We start from the raw sequence: 16,966 nt of genomic DNA, 5'->3' as shown, positions 1-16,966 counted from the left end.
CTGTCCCTTTTGAGATACGGTCTCCAGAACTGAACATAGTACTCCAGGTGAGGCCTCACCAAGGACCTGTACAAGGGTTTTATAACTTTTTTTTTTTACTAGATATTCCTCTTTCTATGCAGCCCAGCATACTTCTAGCTTTAGCTATCGTCTTGTCACATTGCTTCACCATCTTTAGATCGCTAGACACTATCACCCCAAGGTCTCTCTCCTATTCCATGCACAGCAGCGCTTCACCCCTATCACATACAGTTCCTTTGGATTACCACGTCCCAGATGCATGACCCTGCACTTCTTGGCATTAAATCCCATTTGCCATATCTTCGACCACTCTTCAAGCTTCCTTAAATCACGTTTCATTCTCTTCACTCCTTCCTGTGGGTTGACTCTATTGCAGATCTTAGTATCATCTGCAAATAGACAAACGTTACCTTCTATCCCTTCTGCAATGTCGCTCACAAAAACATTAAACAGAACCGGTCCTAATACCAATCCCTGCGGCATTCCACTTACACCGTTCTCTCTTCAGAGTAGGTTCCATTTACCATCACACTCTGTCTTCTATCCATCAACCAGTTTATAATCCATGCCACCACTTTAGCACTTACTCCCAAGCTTCTCATTTTGTTCACAAGTCTTCTATGAGGTACTGTATCAAAGGCTTTACTAAAATTCAAGTAAATCACATCAAGTGCTCTTCCCTGATCCAATTCTCTAGTTACCCAATCAAAGAAATCAATCAGATTCATCTGACAGGACCTACCCCTGGTGAATCTGTGGATCAAGCAAGCCACCATATAATGGAGAAACTGGATCAAGCCACCACCATATAATGGAGAAACTGGTCAACACCCAACTCTCTTGACTATCTAGACAATCATAAGATTCTCTACCCTGCTCAGTTCGGATTCTGTAAATCCCTAAACACAGAATCCGTCCTAATCACACTCACAGATAACATCCTCATGGGCTTAGACAAAGGACAATCATACCTACTGGCATTGCTTGACATTTCGGCTGCTTTTGACACCGTGAATCATTCCATTCTCATTAACTGCCTTGCTGACATAGGCATCTCAGGTACAGTCCTCAGCTGGTTCAAGTCCTTCCTCAGCAATAGAAACTACAAGGTCAGAATAAGCAACAAAGAATCCCACCCCATTAGCTCTTCACATGGAGTACCTCAAGGATCATCACTCTCTCCTACTCTCTTTAACATATATCTTCTACCCCTCTGCCAGCTCCTTGCAAATCTAAAATTAACACAGTTCATTTATGCCGACGATGTGCAAATACTGATCCCCATAACAGAATCCATCTCCAAAACCCTCAATTTCTGGAACAGCTGCCTATACTTCATCAACCTTCTCCTCTCTAGCCTCAACCTAGTCCTCAATACTACCAAAACTGAACTCATCCTCATCTCTCCGAATGACTATAACCCCCACATCAACAACCTCACTACAGCCTCAGCAGCGACCCAAGTGAGAGATCTTAGCGCTATACTGGACAACCGACTGAACTTTAAAAAATTTGTCAACAACACCACAAAACAATGCTTCTATAAGCTACATATTCTGAAAAGGCTCAGACCCCCTCTTTCACTTACACGATTTCCACACGGTCCTCCAAGCCACCCTATTCTCAAAAATCAACTATTGTAACTCACTACTCCTCGGCCTCCCTGCAACTTCCACTAAACCTTTGCAGATGTTCCAGAACGCCACCGCAAGGATCCTAACCAATTCTAATCGAAGAGACCATATCACGCCCATTCTCAAGAATTTACATTGGCTTCCCATCAACTTCAGAATCCTTCATAAGTCCCTCACCATTATACACAAGACCATCCACAATCAGTCCTCACTCCAGTTAAAAATTCCTTTCCACCTACACTCCTCCATGAGACCGATCAGAGCTGCTACAAAGGGACCCTCCACGCTTCCCCCACCAAGTCCATGCTTCACCCCTCCATAAGGAAACGTGCCTTCTCTACAGCCGGACCTTCTCAGTGAAACGCATTACCCCCAGAGTTATGCCAGGAACAATGCCCGCTTACCTTTAGGAAGAAATTGAAGACTTGGCTATTCAAACAAGCCTTTCCTTAATCTGCTGCGGCACAAACACTGACTCTCGAGGCACTTATCGGTTCAGAAACATGCTGTAATCACTATCACTATTCCTGTCCCATGCCCCTTGTCCCCAGTCCCCCACTTTTTTCCCTCACCCCTCTCTCCAGCCCCAGTCACCCTCTCTCTTTAAGTCATTTTGCGCTTAAGTACTACTTTCCTGTTACCATTGTCAGTTGTTTTTTATTCTCCCTCCCTACCTCGCCTAGCTCCTCTACCCTGGCAGCCCTGTCCTTCCTTAAGATCTGAGTTAAGTTCTGAGTTATCTTTATACTAGGTTATCCTGTATTTATCTTGATTACTCCCTTGTTATATGTAACTTTCCCATGTTTTGATGTAAACCGGTGTGATAAGACTTTTTGTCCTGAATGTCGGTATAGTAAAAAGAATTAAATAAATAAATATTGTAGGTAGTTTACTATCCTTTCTTTCAGCAGAGTCTCCATTAATTTTCCCGCCACTGAGGTGGGGCTAACCAGCCTGTAATTTCCAGCCTCCTTTCGGCTCCCACTCTTGGGAAGCAGGACCATCACCACTCTTCTCCAGTCACTCGGCACCACACCCGTTTCCAGGGATCTATTGAACAGGTCACTCAGTGGACCCCCCAGCACATCTCTGAGCTCCCTAAATATCCTCAGATGAATCTCATCAGGCCCATAGCTTTGTCCACTTTCAGTTTTCCTAGCTCTTCCCATACATTCTCTTCCATAAACGGGATTTCATCAAATCTTCTCCTGTTGACTGCCTTATTAACCAGCGACGGTCTTTCCCCAGGGTTTTCCTTAGTGAATACCGAACTGAAGTATCTGTTTAATATTTCTGCCTTTTCTTGATCTCTTTCCACACATTCAACCTTTTCATCTTTCAGTTTCACTATGCCACTTTGGACCTTTCTCCTTTCTCTGATGTATCTGAAAAAAGTTTTGTCACCTCTCTTTACCCCTTTGGCAATCCTTTCTTCCGCCAGACATTTTGCATTCCTGATTACTTTCTTTGTCTCTCTCAGTTTAACCAGATATTCTTCCCTGTGATCTTCTTTTTGGGATCCTGTATATTTCTCGAACACTGTTCTTTTTATTTTGTCAACCACCTCCTTTGAGAACCAGATAGATTTCCTTTTTCTCTTTTGTTTCCTTTTCTGATGTAAAGATTAGTTGCCTTTGTGCTCGCTCCTTTTAGTTTAGCCCACATTTGTTCCACCTCTTCCATTTTCTCCCAGTCTGCAAGTTCTATCTCAGGAATTTTCCTATTTCAGCAAAGTCCGTATTTTTTAAGTTCAAAACTAGGGTCTTCATGTGACGTCTCCGTATCCTATTTGTAATATCAAACCATACCGTTTGATGGTCGCTAAGGTGGGCCCCCACCCGGTCGCTAAGGTGGGCCCCCATCTGGACATTTGAGATGTTATCCCCATTTGTGAGCACTAAGTTGAGAATAGCTCCCTCCCTCATGGGTTCCATTACCATTTGTTTGAACAGAGCCTCTTGCAGGGAATCCACTGTCTCTCTACTTCTGTTAGATTCCGCAGAAGGGATCCTCCAGTCTACATCAGGCAGACTAAAATCTCCAACAATAAACACATCTCCCTTCCTTCCCACCTTTTGAATGTCTTCTATCAGCTCTCTGTCTAGTTCTTCCATTTGAGTCGGAGGCCTGTAAACTACTCTGGTAAAAATAGATGCACCATCCTCTTTTTTTAGGATGGCCCATAATGCTTCTTCTCTACTCCCTATTCCTTGCAGTTCAGTTGCTTGGATATTGTTTTTGACATAAAGAGCTACTTCTCCTCCTTTTCCGTCCTCTCTGTCCTTCTTTAACAAGTTATAACCCAGTATGGCCATATCCCAATCATGAGATTCCATGAACCATGTCTCCGTAACAGCAACAACATCTAAGTCCGCCTCCACCATTAAGGCTTGCAGGTCTGGGATTTTATTGCCCAGACTACGAGCATTTGTGCTCATAGCTCTCCCGTTTCATTTGTTCTGTTTATTGCTTTTCTTAGACTTGGTTTTTGCCTTGTCCAGCTGACCTTTGTTATCCCCTTCATCCTTCTCCTTTGTTTTTGTATTTGCTTTTGTTTTGTTTTTGCTGTTTGGGGGCGACACTCCACTCTCCTCATGCTATCCCCATTGTTTAGTTTAAATGCCTTATGGCATAGGATTTGAATTTATCCCTTAGTATCCTTTTTCCTGCCATAGACACATGTAAGCCATCTTTGACATAGAGACCTTTTTTGTTTCATAAATTGCCCCAGCCTCCAATATTTCCAAAACTTTATTCCTTGCACCAAGTTTTGAGCCATGTATTGAATGTATGTATATTGCCTAGTCTTTCTTTCCCCTTTCCATGAACAGGTTAAACGTCTGAAAAGGCAATAGTCTTTGCCATATGACTAATCTGCTTCGCTAGAGACTGGAAGTCTCTCTGTACCATATGGATGCTGTTTCTAGCAAAGTCATTGGTTCCCAAATGCACTAATTTCTTCATTTCCATCCTGTAGTCTTTAGGGATCCACAGTGTTTATCCCATGCCCCTTTGAATTCTTTCACTGTTTTTGTCTTCACCACCTCCTCTTGAAGGGCATTCCAGGCATCCACCACCCTCTCCATGAAAAAATATTTCCTGACATTGGTTCTTAGCTGTCATCCCTGGAGTTTCATTTCGTGACCCCTAGTTCTACTGGTTTCTTTCCATCAGAAAAGTTTTGTCGATTGTGCATCATTAAAAACTTTCAGGTATCTGAAGGTCTGTATCATATCTCCCCTGCACCTACTCTTTTCAAGGGTATATATTCAGATCCTTCAGCCTCTTCTCATAGGTTTTCTCATCCAGACTCTACACTATTTTGGTCACTCTTATCAGTCTTTGTCCCTTTTTTTTTTATTATTTTATCTTTATTGATTTTTAACATAATTACAAAGCATATCTCTTTGTTCAGAAACATTTAGAAATTTCTTTAACAATATCTCACTTATAAGAAAACAATCATATATTATTCAGACCTCAAGTCATACCAGAGGAGGAGTACACCATTCAAAGGAGCAAATAAAGAAAAATTAATATAAAGCAACAACTTGACGTGTTGTCTTCTACCCATTACTTTGCCTAGATATAGGACTCTCTTGGAGTGAGGGGATAGGCGCCAGTCGTTTATGAGCTTCAAGTAACATTTTAAGCAGTTCTGGTACAAAGAAAATGTACGTCTCATTATCTAACTTAATAATGCACTTACAGGTATATCTCAACTGAAAGGTGGCGCCTACTGCACGGTTGTCCTGGGGTAATGGCAGGAACCCCTTCCTCCTCTCTTTGGTAACTTTAGCCAAGTCAGGGAAGATTTGGACAACTTGACCCAGGAAGTTAACCCCATACGTTGAAAGTAATTTCGCATTACAAGACCAAGGTCTTATTCATTTATAAATGATACCAATAGTGTTGTTCTTTCATATATCTATACTGTTGAGGTTTCTAAAAAGTCCGTTAGATTTCCAAAATCAATTTGGTGTTGTACCGCATTCTCTCTTGTACGAGCAAATGGTAAGAAATATACTTTACTGAAAGAAGGTATATTTTCGGGGGAAATATGAAGAATCTCAATCAAATACTTGCAGAGAGTAACACACGGCTGTTCACCTATAACTTTAGCAAAGTTCAGAAACCTTAAGTTCAGGTGTCTTAAACGGTTTTCAATTAGCTCAATCTTTCTGTTCAATAAGATTCATTCTTGGATTAAAGTTGTCTGAAAATCCTGAGCTTTTTTCCCTTACATTTCCAAATTCTGAATTCTATTGGCATGATCTGTAAGCTGCGAATTAAAATCTTGAGTTATTGTGTCCATCTTCAAAGAAATTGTGGAAATCTGCTGTGAGCAACCATGTAAAGCTGAACCCAGATTGGCAACCAGTTCCCACAATGAGTCCAATGTCACTACCGATGGTTTAGGGATTGTGATATTCGTGGCTCCCTGTTCCAATGGAGCCTCAGGTTGTAAAACATTCGAAGAACTTAAAGACAAAGTTCTAACAGGCTCACCTCCACCAATTGCTTCCATCTGGGGTTCCAGGTCTAGGGACACTTCCACCGCATTCCCATCTTTCATTCCCCTCTTCCTGGTCCCCGCGGTGACTCCTTCACCTGCCTGTCCAGAACTCACCGGTTCTGTACCTGCATTCATCGGGCTCGAGGACAACTGAGCAAATGGCGCTGAAGGTTTTCTAGGACACGGAGGGCTGAGAGTGGTTTCCTCTGGGAAGGCCAATGCTCCTCTACTGGTCTCCTCGGCGAGAGATGCCACTTCCGGTGGCAGTAGACGCGGCATTTGCGTGCACATGCGCGCATTTATATAAAATTGAATGCACGTGTACACATGTATTGCCGATTTTATAACATACATGCATATGTGTCCATATGTTATAAAATCGCTATGTCCATGTGCGCGAGCCAGCATATACGTGCATGTGTGTGCACGCACGCAGGTCTTAAAATTCACCTTTTAGAGTACTGTATACATTTCTGGCCACCATATCCTAAAAAAGATATAGTTGCATTGCAAACAATATAGAGAAGGATGGCCAATATGATAAAGGGATGGAACGACTCCCCTATGAGAAAATGCTAAAGAGGTTGAGTCTGTTCAGCTTGGAGAAAAGATGTATGAGGAGGGATTTGATAGAGGTCTGTAAAATCATGAGTGGAATAGAACAGGTAAATGTAAATTGGTTATTTATTTTTCAAAAAATATAAAGACTAGGGGGCACTCCATGAAGTTAGTAAGTAGCACATTCAAAACAAATCGGAGAAAATTCTTTTTCACTCAAATCACAATTAATTCTGAAAATCATTACTGAAGAATGTGATTAAGGCAGTTAGTGTAGCTAGATTTAATAAAAGGTTTGGACAAATTCCTGGAGGAGAAGCTAATAAACTGTTATTAACCAAGTAGACTTAAAAAATTGCCATTACTTATCACTGTGCAATAGCAGCATGGGATCTATTTACTTTTTGAGATCTTGCCAGGTACTTGTGACCTGAATTGAACACTGTTGGAAACAGGATTCTGGGCTTGAAAGAGTGAGAAACTGTGTATATGTTTAGGAGCCTGTGAGAGCAAGAGCTTATGTGTGTGTGTGCGTTTGTGTGTGTAAAAAGCCTGTGTGTAAGAAAAGGAAGAGCGTGTGAGAACAGTATTTGACAACACCGACCCAACCCGACACGATACATGTTTCGTGGGCTTCATCAGGGGTGGAAAACATATGTGGTGTGTTCTGTCGCTGTCTTTCTGCATGCACTGCTACTCGGTTTCAGCTTTAAACTAGCAGCCTGTTGTCAAATACTGTTCAAGCAATGCTCAGATAAGTGTCCGGTTTCTTCTGCCAAACAAACAAACAAAAAAAAAACCAAAACAAAACACATATCCAGCACAGCTCTCTGCTTCAACGGCAGGGGAGAAGAAAAACTGATACTTCACGCATATCCAGCACAGCTCTCTGCTTCGACGGCAGGGGAGAAGAAAAACTGATACTTCACGCATATCCAGCATAGCTCTCTGCTTCGACGGCAGGGGAGAAGAAAAACTGATACTTCATGCATATCCAGCATAGCTCTCTGCTTCGACGGCAGGGGAGAAGAAAAACTGATACTTCACGCATATCCAGCACAGCTCTCTGCTTCGACGGCAGGGGAGAAGAAAAACTGATACTTCACGCATATCCAGCACAGCTCTCTGCTTCGACGGCAGGGGAGAAGAAAAACTGATTCTTCACGCATATCCAGCACAGCTCTCTGCTTCGACGGCAGGGGAGAAGAAAAACTGATACTTCACGCATATCCAGCATAGCTCTCTGCTTCGACGGCAGGGGAGAAGAAAAACTGATACTTCACGCATATCCAGCATAGCTCTCTGCTTCAACGGCAGGGGAGAAGAAAAACAACCAATAAGGGCTGAATAACATAGTCTGGGTAAAACAAATAAGCATGAGTGTAGCTTGCTTATTGCGGCGGTTACTACCCCTAACTAATCAAGCTTGATATTTCACTTGGATGCAGCTCCATCACTGCTCTCTACATCAATGGTGGGGGTGGAAGGGAAATAGAACCAAAGAGCTAAGAGAAACAGATAAGTATGAGAAAAAAAATGTGTGAAGCTTGCTGGGCAGAATGGATGGGCCGTTTTGGTCTTCTTCTGCCGTCATTTCTATGTTTCTATAAATACGAGTTAAAATTCAAAAACAAAAAGATAAATCAATGATTATATATTAAGGGCACAGTCTATGTAAAGTTGATAGACGTGCATAGCAGCCTTCAAAACGCTGCACAACCTTAATGTGAGGTATTCAAGTGATAAGCCCACATAAATTTATGAGGTGTCCACACGATCAAAATACATTATTTTTCAGCTTATGTATATGGTGTTATAGTGAGTTCATTGTCTGAATATACATCATATCGAATCAGTTTTTGTTTATATAAGTATAAAATTCCGACATGGGTCGACATCGGTGGCCCTCCATGTATTGAGACGCTGCCCTGTAACGCAGCAAGATGCCACCGGCACACTACACTGTAGGACACTGCCAGCCTCAACCAGCCATCCTTTCTCATAGGTGTACGTGCACCCAACGTCATCCTATTTAAGAGGCTCACAGTAGGAAAAGCCCTGCCACACATTCTGATGACCTGACATGGCCAGCCCTATAAAGCGCCTTTCCAGTCCTTCCCTCACTGTCTCAGCAACAGATCCAACTTCTTCTGGTAGGGAGTGTTGCTTCCAGCGTTCCTGTCTTCGTTCCAGCCTTGGCTTCAGTCTTCGTTCCAGCCTTGGCTTCAGTCCTCATCCAGCTGTCTTTGGTTTGTTTTCTGTCTTTGTTCCAGCCTGTTCCATCTACATTGCCCGCCTGTTCTTGTCCTTGCCTGCGTGTCCTGCCTATCCATCCCTTTTCTCCTCTGTCAGAAGGAAATCTGGTTTTGACTTCGGCCTGGACCCCAGATACAACTGATTGCTGCCTGTCTCTGACTATTGCCTGAACTTCAGATATGATTGACCTCTGTTTGCCTCTAACCATTGCCTAGACCAGTGGTTCTCAACCTTTTTTCTGTCGGGACACACCTGACAAATGGTTCTCACATGCATGACACTCTGTATCTGCAGGATCCACCCTGACCCCCCAACAATGGCTACAGAACAGAACTAGGACATTCCCCATTCAATTTACCATACAAAAGAGATATTTCTGGTGTCATCTCAGTAACAGCAACATAAACACTCTCTCCTACCAGGTGCAATAGCCCTCCTTGTGAAAAAACAGTAATTTACCACCAATGCATGTTCTATTGGGAAAACACAACAAATAATATTAATACACATGCCTACATGCTAGTAAAATATTTCACCTTGGTCACACACATAGAATCGACCTTCACCAAGTACAGAAAGACCACAAATCACAAATATGGAAACAGAAACTGGAATGGAAACCCAAAAAAAGCCACTCTGCATTCTGTGCAAAACAGAAATATAGCAACTAACAGACTTCCAGGATCTGCAATAATGCACACAAACTAATGTGCACAAAGTTACACCTGCATTATGGAACTCAAACAGTAATAACCCTACCTATGAAAAGACAGCACTGCAAAAATTATACAAGGCCCTAAACACCAATACACCTCCTATTAGGAAAACAGAACAAGCCAAGCTGCTATAGATCCCTATCAAGAAACTACAAGCTTGCAGAACACCCTTAGCTGGGTCACACACACACAGAACACAGATAGACCCTCACCAAATACAGACTAAAGTGACCATAAAGCTAATGTTTTTGTTTTGCGTTGTTCCACTGCATACAAAGTTTGGCTTCTTGCTGTTTCAGTTCAGTTTTTGTCTCCACATTTCTATTTATACATTCCTTGAGAAATATAAAATAATTCTAAAACTAGAATATATTAAATGTTTCAAAACAACTGATAAATGGAATAACATCCAATCATTAAAAATTTTCAAAATTATTAAAAATTCTCCAAACACCAATAAAATATTTCTAACAGCAGACACATCACATAATATCCAATAATTAAAATGGCAGACAATCAAGAAAGATAAACTTAAAAAGCCACCTTTACTTACCCTCTCCAGTAACTCTCCTACTCCTTTCCCTTGTAGGCCAATAGCGCATACCAGAAGAAGCAAGGGCTGCTGAAGCTCTGTCCTTACGTTCTTATTCCTTAGGGCCCATGACTAGTCTGTTTCACATACACACACACACACTTTCTCTCACACACCAGTCATTTCCCTGACCAATCTCTTTCTCTCACACACACCAATCACCTCCCTGACCAGTCTCTCTCACTCACTCCAGTCACCTCCCTGACCAATCTCTCTCTCACATACACATCACCTCCTTGACCAATCTATTTCTCTCACATATACATTGCACCTCCCTGACCAATGTCTCTTTCTCTCTTTCTCTCTCACACACACACCAGTCATATCCCTGACTAATGCCTTTCTCTCCCTCAAACACACACAGTCAGGTCCCTGACTAATGTCTTTCTCACACACACACCAGTCACCTCCCTGACCAATGTCTCTTTCTCTCACATACACACACTAGTCACCTCCCTGACCAATCTCTCTCTAAATATATCACACACACACACACCAGTCACTTCCCGGAACAATCTCTCTCTCTCTCACACCAGTCACTTCCCTGACCAATCTCTTTCTCACACACCAATGACTTTCCTGAGTAGTATCTTGCTCTCACACGTTTTCTCTCTTACTTAGACACGCACACACATTCTCTTATACACTTACACACTTGCTGGCTCACTCATTCACCCCCAACCCCACCTCCAGCACACATAGCAGCTATAGCACAAGGTAGCCGGTATGCTGCTATTAAAAGCAGAATCCTGACAGGCTAGAAACTGCAGCAGGAATGACCTCCCCGCCCTGCAGTGGTAAGAAGGCAGCACTCAGTTGATTTCTTGTGCTGCTATCACGGCACAGAGCAGTCAGCCTAGAATGTAATTCTATGCTTTTTCTTCTCCCCACCCCAGCCTTTTATTTTTTTTGCAATTTAATTATTATTATTTTTATGTTTTCTTGCTGGTGTTGCACTTGCGAGAGAAGGGGATGTCAGAGCCAGGCCAAGGGCGGGGAGGGGGGGGGGGGGGGCGAGCAACAGCAAAGTACTCCTGCAGCCACTGGCAAAGTGGCCAGCCAGCATCGATCTTTAGCTCCGGGTCTGAGCAGCTAATGGATGGCTTCCCCCAACAGCCCAGCGGCAGGAAATCCCGGCGGCCACATTCTCAGCTGACTGCTCTGTGCCGCAATGATCGCAGCACAGGCAAACTGCTGAGAGTAGTGGGGCCATGGAGAGCCTTGGGTGCAATTTCTGCAGCAGCAGCATGCATGCATGGCCTTTTCTTCTTCCCGCGTGCCCGGTAAACATCACTTTCTCTTCCAGGCCACAGGGTCAAGAAGAAGAAACTGTCATGTTCCCGTTGCCAGCTTCCACAAACACTGCTGCTGTTCCTCCTCGGGGCTTGAATTTGCTGATAGCCCGGGCAGGAATGGCAGCAGTGTTTGTCTCGCTGAGGGGAAAGGGGGGGAAGAGCAGCGGGTGCGCAACACACCTGCCGGTGCTTCACGACACACTAGTGTGCCACCACACACCGGTTGAGAACTGCTGGCCTAGACCCCGGATACAACTGACCACTGCCTGCCTCCGACTATTGCCAGGACCTCGTATATACTTGACTACCGCCTGCCTATGACCCTAGATAACCATGGACCTTCTCTTCTGCCATCAGCAGAGACCCCACCTAAGTTCTGCTGGCATTGGCATCCAAAAGCTCAACCCGAGGGGACCTTGAGTTGTTATAGTGTAAGTCCTGACTGGTCTCTGCTCTGCTTGGGTCTGCCTGTTGATGGTGGGAACCTGGAGGGCTCCTCCCTGCAGATAGAGTCAATCTTGCCTCAGCCTGAGGATCCACAGACACAACACATTTCTTATATTTTGTATTTTGCTCTTTCTTTATAGCTCCACTGTTCAGAGTCTGGTTTCACAGGCTTTCTATTTTGGTTTTATCTGCATATTTCTGTTTCTAATTTGTAGCCCCATATATCTGTATTAGGTAAGGGTCAGTTTGTGTTCTGCCTGTGTGTAATTAAGGTGCAGTGTTTCTGCTAGTTTGTATTTTCTCTGTAGGCATTTATAGCAGTCCAACTTGTCCTCTTTGCCCAGTAAGTGGTGTATTAATGCTCTAGGGCCTGGTGTAATATTTGTATTGCTGCCATTTCATAAATAATGGTGCTGTTTGATTCCTGAGAGTTACTGCTCTGACTAAATGGAAAGACAAGATTCTAGATGTTGGGTTGTTTTTTCTTTTTTTGCAGGGGTTTTGTGTTACCTCATAGTAATGGTAACTTTCAAACTGGCACACAGTTGCACATTTGCACATATGCATTGACCTGCGCCCAGGGACATGGCCATTTTATAACATATGTGCGCATATGCACACATGTTATAAAATAGGCTGGCTGCATGCACATATGAGCCATATTTTATGTGGGTGTACGCATGTGCAGGCATATCCCGCTTCTACTGAGTCTCGAAGGATTTTAAAAGTGGGGCATGCCAAGGCTAGTTAAATCAGTTCATCCCCAGTTCACCCAGTTAAGGGGTAGATCCTCCAAACCCACTTAGTTTAGTAGCCTTCACTCCCCTCAGTTAGTCCTCACCCTTAAAACCCCACAGATCTGCCTAGTTTTCTTTATTTTATAATTTACACATCCTACATAGCAGAAGTAAACTTACGCGGAAAGGGTTCTGGGTGTGTGCCCAGGCTTATAAGTATTTACGCATACATCTCTGGTTCACACCCTAAAACACCCTTGCCCTACCCAGAGTACGCCCATGTCCCACCCCTTTTTTTAAACTTTGGAGATGTGCACAGATCCAGGCAGCTTTTAAAATTTGCTCAGCGCACAAAAGCCCAACTCTTTCACGCATGCCCTAATTAATGCTCACTCCGGGGTTTAGAAAATTCACTTTAAATGTTTAGTAGTGGAAGGATTTTGTTTTGCTGAGGTGACACCAGAATTTGAATATATATTTGTTTTGCATGTTGGGTTGTAATGTGAACTGTCCTAGTTCTGCTCTTTACCCATTCTTATGATTCTTATGATTATTACTAGTTTATTGTCTTTATGAAGATCTCTGCCTTTCTAGAAAGAGGATTCATGAAATAATACGTTGATATTTGTTTTATTACATGATTGACTGCATCTGTTTTTGTTCTTGCTTTTACATGATATTCTTGTGTATTTATAAAATGCAATAAAAATAAAATTGATACAGATTAATAAGGAATTTTTTATGTTGGCAAGTGCTTGAAATAATTAAGTTAAAATATTTTAAAGTTTCACTCATGATGCTTATCAGCTGTTGCAGACTACTTAGAAATTCTTTGTCAGGTGCACTGTAAGGCATTATTTATGGATAAGAGTACAATTAATAATAGGGCTCCGACCTGTATATCTACTGTCCAACCATGTTATTTATTTATTTTATTTTATTTATTGTTTTTTGTTATACCGAGTTTCATGATAGGCATCACATCAACCCGGTTTACAATTAACAAAGTGTGAAAAGCATAACGTAGCGTAGTAAACAATATTCTCAATAAAAACCTTGAACTTTAAATACAGGGAATCAGAAAAAGGATGTGAGAAAGTTACAATAAAACAGGGAAAAATTAACTTGGAACTGGAATGTTAAGCTTGGGCTCTCCAAAAAATCAGTTCTGGCCTTGCCATTGATTCAGCTAACTCTAATATTCAGAGTCTTATCCATATATCTAACTCTGATCGTGCTGTAGAATAGCATGAATAGTTATCTGGCTAACTTTAAGAGAGTTGGTTGTATTCAATGGTGCGGCCACACCACTGAATATCTTGCCAATCCAGTGGGAGCAGTGAGAGGAGAGGATCACGTTGCTGGTGGCTGAAAGGAATCAGTAAGTTTTGCTTGGGAAATTTTAAAAAATATTGGGGAGAAGTAAACTATTGGGGTATATTATTTAGTGTTATTGTGCTTTAAATAGACAGTAAGGTAGATAGTAAACAGACGTTAGTGTGTTTGTTTTTCTCAACCCTCCCACCCCTCTCCCTAGCTCATCCTTTAATTTATAGGCAGGTGCCACTTTCACACTAAAAAAAAAAAAAATCAGCCTTTTAACTTCACTTCACGAATTCCCCACACCTTATTGAGAGTTTGATCATTCCTTTGTAGGCCACAACCAGATATATAGTGAATACACTAATACATTTAAAGGACCCTAATTAGACACATTCCTATTCTCATAGCAACCTAAACTTTAACTAGGAACTGAACAAATTTGAATTCAAGGCAGAAGTCCAGCAGCAAGAGGGGGCCTCCCAGTCTTTTGCATTGAGTGTCACATGTATGATTTTTTACCCACCAGTGAGAATTTGTACATGTGCACCCCACAAAAAGTTCCATGTCTGAACTCTGGAGGCTAGAGTGGCAGACCTGGAGACCTGAGGCAGACAAAGAGGTAAATAGATGAGACCTTCAGGTACATAGTAGCCAAGTCCCAATTTCAGACTGGCAGCCCTGGTGCTGCCGTGGAGAAATAAGTTCTCATGATCGTAGAGCATCAACCTAGTTCAGCAGGAAAGGATCCTGTAGCAAGGACCCGCTCTCCAGGTGGTGCATTGTCCTCTTGCACTGAAGATGTGTCTCCCAGGGCTACTGCCCAGGAGGGAAGGGTTAGGTTGGCCATCATAGTTGGTGATTCAATTATTAGGAATGTAGACAGCTGGGTGGCTGGTGGCCGTGAGGATTGCCTGGTAACATGTCTACCTGGTGCGAAGGTAGTGGACCTCACGCGTCACCTAGATAGGATTTTAGACATTGCTGGGGAGGAGACGGCTGTCATGGTACATGTGGGCACCAACAACAGCAAAATGTGGGAGGGAGGTTCTGGAAGCAAAATTTAGGCTCTTAGGTAGAAAGCTGAAATCCAGAACTTCCAGGGTAGCATTCTCTGAAATGCTCCCTGTTCCATACGCAAGTTCCCAGAGGCAGGCAGATCTCTGGAATCTCAATGCATGGATAAGACGATGGTGCAAGGAAGAGGGATTCAGTTTTGTAAGGAACTGGGGAACCTGTTGGGGAAGGGGGAGTCTTTTCCAAAGGAATAGGCTCCACCTTAACCAGGGTGGAACCAGGCTGCTTGGCGCTAACCTTTAAAAAGGAGATAGAGCAGCTTTTAAACTAGAACAGAGGGAAAATCTGACAGTCGCTCAGCAGCGTATGGTTTAGAGGGAGGTATCTTCAAAGAATACTAATGACGCATTAGAATTAGGGCATCCCAATAGTGAGGTTCCAATAATAAGAAAAGTAGTCCAAGTGCTTGTAATTAAAAACTCACCTGAACTAAAAGATTCCAATTTATCCCTATGAATGAAAAAGTAGAATGAAAATACAAACAAAAAACACACGTTGAAATGTTTGTATGCTAATGCCAGAAGTCTAAGAAGTAAGATGGGAGAATTAGAATGTATAGCAGTGAATAATGACATAGACTTAATTGGCATCTCAGAGACATGGTGGAAGGAGGATAACCAATGGGACAATGCTATACCGGCTTACAAATTATATCGCAGTGATAGAGAGGAGCATCTGGGAGGCAGGGTGGCGCTTTATGTGAAAGGGAAATAGAACCTAAGGTTACTAAGAGCCAAGAGAAACAGATAAGTATGAGAAAAAAGAAGTGTGAAGCTTGCTGGGCAGACTGGATGGACCGATTGGTCTTCTTCTGCCGTCATTTCTATGTTTCTATGTTATGTCCAGGATGGCATAGAGTCCTAGATAATGTGGTAGGCCTGATTGACAAACTGAAGAGTAGTAAATCACCTGGACCGGATGGTATACACCCCAGGGTTTGAAGGAACTCAAAAATGAAATTTCAGATCTATTAGTTAAAATTTGTAACCTGTCATTAAAATCATCCATTGTACCTGAAGACTGGAGGGTGGCTAATGTAACCCTAATATTTAAACAGGGCTCCAGGGGCGATCTGGGAATCTACAGACCAGTTAGCCTGACTTCAGTGCCAGGAAAAATAGTGGAAAGTGTTCTAAAGATCAAAATCACAGAACATATAGAAAGGAATTGTTTAATGGAACAAAGTCAGCATGGCTTTACCCAAGGCAAGTCTTGCCTCATGAATCTGCTTCACGTTTTTGATGGGGTTAATAAACATGTAGATAAAGGTAAACCAGTAGATGTAATGTATTTTGATTTTCAGAAGGCATTTGACAAAGTTCCTCAGGAGAGGCTTCTAAGAAAAGTAAAACATCATGGGATAGGTGGTGATGTCCTTTTGTGGATTACAAACTGGTTAAATGACAATTTTCTCAGTGGAGGGGGGTGGGCAGTGGAGTGCCTCAGGGATCTATACTAGGATACGTGCTTTTCAATATATTTATAAATGATCTGGAAAGGAATACAAGTGAGGTAATCAAATTTGCATATGAAATAAAATTATTCAGAATAGTTAAATCACAAGCAGATTGTGATAAATTGCAGGAGGACCTTGTCAGACTGGAAAATTTGGTATCCAAATGGCAGAAGAAATTTAATGTGGATGTAGGCAAAAATAGTCCATGCTGTAGTTACATGATGTTAGGTTCCATATTAGGAGCTACCACCCAGGAAACCTACAGTACCTGAATGTAAACCGATGTGATATCTCAGTTCGAATGTCAGTATATAAAAATAATAAATAAAAAATGATGGATA

At 42.4% G+C, this 16,966-nt stretch overlaps 1 protein-coding gene across 1 annotated transcript in view; it reads left to right on the top strand.

Annotated features, from left to right (window-relative positions):
• The window catches only part of CCDC146 (coiled-coil domain containing 146), a 393,451-nt gene that overhangs the window by 239,770 nt on the left and 136,715 nt on the right, over window positions 1–16,966 (top strand). The gene's annotated exons all lie outside the window — the stretch shown is intronic.

The sequence above is a fragment of the Rhinatrema bivittatum genome, chromosome 9, assembly GCF_901001135.1.
Source record: "Rhinatrema bivittatum chromosome 9, aRhiBiv1.1, whole genome shotgun sequence".
Lineage (NCBI taxonomy): Eukaryota > Metazoa > Chordata > Amphibia > Gymnophiona > Rhinatrematidae > Rhinatrema > Rhinatrema bivittatum.
This window is presented reverse-complemented; position numbering and strand designations above follow the sequence as displayed.